Consider the following 7,200-nt stretch of genomic DNA (forward strand, 5'->3'; position numbering starts at 1 on the left):
TGTCTGATATTCTGGCAATTTAGTTCAAACAAAATAATGATGCCTAAATGAAGATCCAGAAGGTGCTAAGATGGCCAGCCTCCTCTTTCTGACCCCTGCTCAGCTTTTCTCTGTAAACCAGTCCATCCTGGGAACAAACAACCCAATTGCCATAGTCCTTTGCCACCAAGAACACTTACCTTTTCTTTCGTACTCCCTCTAATGGCTTCAATATATGGGTTTCAAAAAAAAAAAAACCGTGAGGTGCAAGATAACAGAGGAATCACATGGAAGTTCACAGATAAAATCTTTACCTGTTTAAACTTGCTCCTGAAAGCCAAATTAAGCCAAGTTTTACATAAGCTTCTAACGTATGGATAGCAGAATGTGCTTGCAGCAATAAAGTGAATATCCATCAGAAGAAAACCATTTAATATCTGCAGTTAACCACCACGTCAGCCTCCTCACTCACTTTCCTCTCTCAGCCTTTGATCAGCAGGATAGTTCCTCTTAAATGACTCTATATCAAACAGAACAATATCTAAGATTTCAAGCTGAACTTACAGCCCATCTCAAGCAAAGGTATGAAATTTACAGCAATAGACTTCTATTCTAAACCAACCTGAGGCTTCTTCTCTGGTTTATTGTCATATTTTTCCCTTTGTCTCATTTTTCTTAAACCTAATTTTTACTTATTTTGATCTTATACTATATGTGCCTTCACAAACTATCCTTAGAAAGTACTCTTTTATGATATATATCTTTGCAAACTATCTTCATACAGCCTTTTAAGAACAGACAAAATAAAATAAATAAATGACTAAAAGCAAATAAATGAATAAATCTGTCTTTATGTTCACTTTTCTTTTTAAAAATTCATCTTTCCCAGATAATTCCCTGGTGGTCCAGTGGTTAGACTCTGCACTTTCCCTACAGAGTTCACTGGGTTCAATCTTGGTTGAGGAACTAAGATTCTCATAAGTCAAATGGCGCAGCCAAAAAAAGTTCACCTTTCCCAAAGCATGAACCCTACATAGAGTTTTCGGCATACTTCTGTGTCTGCCCCACCTCTCCAAATACATATACATGCCAAATACATACATATATATGTATATAACGTCTGTGTATATACATAAATGTATGTATACATGTGTTTTAATATATGTATGTGTGTGTGGGTGTGTGTGGGTGTGTGCGCTCAGTCACTAAGTTGTATTAGACTCTTTGTGACCCTGTGGACTGTGGCCCACCAGGCTCCTCTGTCCATGGGATTTCCCAAGCAGGAATACTAGAGGGGTTGCCATTTCCTGCTCCAGGCAATCTTCCCCACGCAGGGATCAAGCCCATGGATCCTGCATCTCCTGCATTGGAAGGCAAATTGTTTACCACTGAGCCATCTGGGAAGCCTTACATATATATATATACATTACATATATACATATGTACTTACATATATACATATGTACTTACATATATATGTAATTCCCTGAGTACTACGTACCCTTCACCTTCACAAATGTTATCTCATTTAATCTGCTCAGAAAAATTAAATAATTCACTTAATTACATTGAAGTAGTAATTCATAGCCTGGTTTGAACCCTAATCTATCTGATGCAAAGTCATGGAATTTCCACCATTTTAACCACCTTTCTGATCTCTGTAGATCTGGCATCTAGCCAAATTGCAGCACTGTTGAGCTTCGTGTCACCCTGGATGCCCACTGCCACACCAGCTGCTATCAGCTCGGGCAATACTTCTTCAACATGTCTCCTGGTCTTCATAAATCCTCTGTCTTCAGTTTTCAACTTTGTCCCATTATAGGCAGAGCAAAGACACTTTGCTGAATGAAATTTACCTTTGATATTCTGTGGAGTGTTCCATTCCTACTCCAGACTATTTTCTAACTTACCAATATCAGTTTAAACTTAAGGGATAAGTGCTCGCTTTGGCAGCACATATACTAAAATTGGAATGATACAGAAAAGATTAGCATGGCCCTGTGCAAGGATGACATGCAAATTCGTGAAGCCTTCCATATTTTTAATAGAAAGCCCAGAGACAAATCCACGTGCCTACGGACACCTTATCTTTGACAAAGGAGGCAAGAATATACAATGGAAAAAAAGACAACCTCTTTAACAAGTGGTGCTGAGAAAACTGGTCAACCACTTGTAAAAGAATGAAACTAGAACACTTTCTAACACCATGCACAAAAATAAACTCAAAATGGATTAAAGATCTAAATGTAAGACCAGAAACTATCAAACTCCTAGAGGAGAACATAGACAAAACACTCTTTGACATAAAGCACAGCAAGATCCTCTATGACCCACATCCCAGAATATTGGAAATAAAAGCAAAAATAAACAAATGGGACCTAATGAAACTTAAAAGCTTTTGCACAACAAAGGAAACTATAAGCAAGGTGAAAAGACAGCCCTCAGATTGGGAGAAAATAATAGCAAATGAAGAAACAGACAAAGGATTAATCTCAAAAATATACAAGCAACTCCTGCAGCTCAATTCCAGAAAAATAAATGATCCAAATAAAAAATGGTCCAAAGAACTAAACAGACATTTCTCCAAAGAAGACATACAGATGGCTAACAAACACATGAAAAGATGCTCAACATCACTCATTATCAGAGAAATGCAAATCAAAACCACAATGAGGTACCATTACACGCCAGTCAGGATGGCTGCTATCCAAAAGTCTACAAGCAATAAATGCTGGAGAGGGTGTGGAGAAAAGGGAACCCTCTTACACCGTTAGTGTTAATGCAAACTAGTACAGCCACTATGGAGAACAGTGTGGAGATTTCTTAAAAAACTGAAAATAGAACTGCCATATGACCCAGCAATCCCACTCCTGGGCATATACACCCAGGAAACCAGATCTGAAAGAGACACATGCCCAATGTTCATCGCAGCACTGTTTATAATAGCCAGGACATGGAAGCAACCTAGATGCCCATCAGCAGACAAATGGATAAGAAAGCTGTGGTACATATACACAATGGAATATTACTCAGCCATTAAAAAGAATACATTTGAATCAATTCCAATGAGATGGATAAAACTGGAGCCCATTATACAGAGTGAAGTAAGCCAGAAAGATAAACACCAATATAGTATACTAACACATATATATGGAATTTAGAAAGATGGGAACAATAACCCTATATGCAAGACAGAAAAAGAGACATAGATGTATAGAACAGACTTTTGGACTCTATGGGAGAAGGCGAGGGTGGGATGATCTGAGAGAACAGCATCGAAACATATATATTATCAAGTGTGAAAAAGATCATCAGTCCAGGTTGGATGCATGAGACAAGTGCACAGGGCTGGTGCACTGGGATGACCCAGAGGGATGGGGTGGAGAGGGAGGTGGGAGGGGCATCGGGATGGGGAACACATGTAAATCCATGGCTGATTCATGTCAATGTATGGCAAAAACCACTACAATATTGTAAAGTAATTAGCCTCCAACTAATAAAAATAAATGGAAAAAAATAATAATAAACTTAAGGGATAATTATCAAATGTTTTACTCTAGACTTCAATTCTTAATTTTTTTCCTGAGTTTCCATATCTCTGTGAGATATCTCTACTTAATAATTTCACTCTTACTCTAAACTTCAAGCCTTATTTCCTAAAACTATTCTTCCTTCAATTATTCTATCAGTGAGGTACTATCTCCATCCACCCAGAATAACCATCTTAGATTCTTCTCTTATGTAAACAAAATGGAATTATAGTGTGCAACCGTCACTCCTCTCTTCAAAACATGTTTTAGATTAACCCTGTATGCCACTCTACTCCACATTAGTCAGAAACACACTTCCAGAATATTGCTTAGCCATGAAAAGGAATGAAGTACTGACACAAGCAACAAGGCAGATGCACCTTAAAAACATTCTGCTAAATGAAATAAGCCAGACACAAACTGTTACAAATTACATGATTCTCTTTTATGAACTACCCAGAATTGACAAATCTGTAGAGACAAAATACAGCCTGGTGGTCGCCAAAGGCTGGAAAATGGGGAAAAACTTCTTCTAAACGGTAAGAACTTTCACTTAGAAATAAGGGAAATGTTTTGGAAATTCCGTGCCTGTCCAGTGGTTAGGACTCTATGTTTTCACTGCCAACGGTGCAGGTTTGATCCCTATTTGGGGAACTAGGATCCCTGGGTCCCCAGACTAATTTTCCGTAAACATCACTACACGCCATGCATGTCTCCTCAACAGGTTTCAAGTGCAATCACTCATTTCTCAGGCCAGTAGTCTCAATGTCCACCTAAATTCTCCACTGACCATCTTTAAGTTTCTTTTATCTTATCCCAGCTTCTCAATGGATCATTCACATCTCCCTTCTCTGAACTCCATATGCATTCAGAGAGTTCTATAGAATGCAGTGCTTTCACTTGATATATAAAATATGTATTACTTAACTAGAGGCTCTGCTCACTTTAAGGCTAAATATCACGTCAGAGACTTCGTTGATTCTCATGCTGCCTGCTTCACTTTTGGGAATCTAGGAAGTACTGAAGAAATGCTTCATTGATTACTCATTTACTACTCCTCAGGAAAGTTAATCATCCATTTCTCCCACTCCTTCTGCTAAGCTATAGTATATCTTTTGTTTAAAATCACCCCCAATCTGCTCTGTGAAGCCTTCTCTTTCCATTCCTTATTTAGCAAGGAATAGCTTCTCCAATTTAGGGAAAATTGACTACATGTCTCTAACAAAGAAGCACAATTAAGACACAGGCCCAGGATCTATGAGATAGGATAAAAATGGCAATTTACTTTAACCATCTTTTCTTTATAGGGAATTTCTGAAGTCACATCCCTTACATTCGCTGACCTCTATAGAGAGAGTAGATAGTCATAAGGGGGAAGATTGATCCATATCTCTAGAATAAGGTTTAGGAAAAACATTTCAAAATATATGCCTCTCTCAACTAAAAAACAAACAAACAAATAAATCATTAATTGAAAACACTAAATCTTTTGTCCAAGCAACTAGTCTTTTACAGCTCTGTTTACCCTCCTTTGTCCCACATGTTTATCACGCGGCATAAGGTGGAAATCATTACTGTGCCGAAGCCTCTATAAGAGGTTATGGTTGGATAAGAGGGGGAACGTATGCAAATCAGTTAAAGTAAGAGTTCAGAGAGTGAAGCTGGAATAAGGGCAGATATTTTACCTCTAGACTTGGGACATTCCAACACTTAAATTTTTTATAACCTCAACTAAGAATAAAGGCAAGCCTAAAAGGTCTTCCAGTTTTAAGTAGCTTCCTTTCTGAGAAGCAAGAGTGCTACACTCTATGACAAAGGCAGAGGTAGATTTGGGGTAGGAACAAGATATAAATATATCAACACCCAATAGACATAGATCAAAACACAGTGGGAATCTGATAAGGGTTAAAATCAGCATAAGAAAGAGATTCAGATTATTTCTAATATCAAGGAGTTGCCATTTTCATAACATTATGATTATTTCATCATGTTTATTTAATACATGCTGGTAAAGTCCATAAGCTTTCTTGTTTTGTACATTTATATATGTATTTTTTCTCCCATGATTGAGGTTCTTTTTTAACGTATTTCTTATGTTATATTTTCATGAGCAATTCCACTCTGGCTTCAGAACAACATTTTTCCACCCACATAGGAAACCCTGCCAAGCCTTCAAAGTTTTGCAATATTCTTTTGTAGTATTCCTTTTATCAGAGAATCAAGCAAATATTAATTTTTTTTCTGAAGAGAGAAGTATGCTTCCCTGGCAAGCACCTACGTTACAGTGTGATATAATATGAATTATCAACACATTCTGTATGTTCTCCAAAGACTTCAATCAAGATACCATGGTAGCTGTTAGCTTCAATGAAAGGCATTTGTGTGGAATTAAGGGCTGTATGTGGCTCAGAGCCTATAAGCCTTTTCATGAACAAATACATAATTTAAGACTCTTGCTGTCTTTTTTCCTGGCCAGTTCACAAGATCAATCACTTCATTTTTCACAAGCCCAGGACTCCTAAGATTCAATGGTTCTTAGATATCCTGCAGTGGGAACTTTATTCAACACGGAATACCTTTGCAATGGAAAACCAGACAGGTGTGAAAGCAGAGATGACCTGGTTTCAATTCAATGACAAGATATTAACCTTAGGAACTAAAAAGTGCCTTTATTTCTTGAGGTTTAGAGTCATTTAAAAGCCACCATGGCAGTGGTTTGAAAGGGAAAAAAGAAGACCATGGAAGAAATAGAAGGAAAAAAATCAAAGAAGGAGTGCCAAGGAATTCAGTCTCTGGGACACACCTGAGGCTTGATATAGCACACCCAACTTTGATTTCTCTCCAAACTCCTAGATGGAATTGCACTTGTGGAAATCCTGGCTCAGATGTGTCCTCCTGGAAAGTCAATGTAGCTTAAAATTTAGGATTGTTTAAGTTTTAAATACTAGCAACATCAAACCTGTACCAATTAGAAACTAGAAAAAAGGGAATGAGATTTATTGGAGAAAATCACAAGCGACACCAAGGGCTAATGCAGCTCAAGGCTCACCAAGAAAAGGATTATTCTCCATGATTTAGAGTAACAGATCCACACTCTAAAAGCTTCCCAGTCCTTTAATTAAAAGAAGCACATTTGGAGGACAGAAGTATGCCTATGCATAATGAGTCATCCTAGAGCATATAATTTTAAGCCTGTAACTCATTATCAATTTAAATCATATAGGCTCTGGAATGCAATGAGAGATGCTAACGCTGGCAAAGGAATGAAGCCTCACACTAGTAATTCTGTGTGTGTGTGTATGTCTGTGTGTATGTGGTGTGTTTGTCCCACCCATGTATATAAAGGTACTGACAAATGGGGCCATACGGAGCATTCATTTCTAAGGTTCCTTGTTTGATCATGCCACAGTGGCTATTTGATCGAGCTATTATAGGTATTCCTCTTTGCCAGTAAGGAAATCTTGATGAATAATGAAAACTTTCTCAAGACCATACATAGAAACGTGTAGGTCCCCTGCCGAAAGTGAGCTCAGTTTTGGAAAGGAAGTCACCTGCATTCATTAGACCCATTTACCCATTCATTACAAAATAGTACTCACATCCCACCAAATAGAGTATCAGATTGGTCACATAATCATTAAGTAACCTGGCTCTACCTACACACAAGGAAACCTCTCTCCAGAAATGGAAG

General features: G+C 37.8%; 1 non-coding gene across 1 annotated transcript; it reads left to right on the forward strand.

Annotated features, from left to right (window-relative positions):
- Positions 1-1,916: 1,916 nt before the first annotated feature.
- On the forward strand, positions 1,917-2,022 carry LOC139036405 (U6 spliceosomal RNA). Its single transcript, XR_011489197.1, has one exon. It is a non-coding gene; the product is annotated as a U6 spliceosomal RNA (small nuclear RNA).
- The last annotated feature ends 5,178 nt before the right edge of the window (positions 2,023-7,200 follow it).

The sequence above is a fragment of the Odocoileus virginianus genome, chromosome 8 (genome assembly GCF_023699985.2).
Source record: "Odocoileus virginianus isolate 20LAN1187 ecotype Illinois chromosome 8, Ovbor_1.2, whole genome shotgun sequence".
Classification (NCBI taxonomy): Eukaryota; Metazoa; Chordata; class Mammalia; order Artiodactyla; family Cervidae; genus Odocoileus; species Odocoileus virginianus.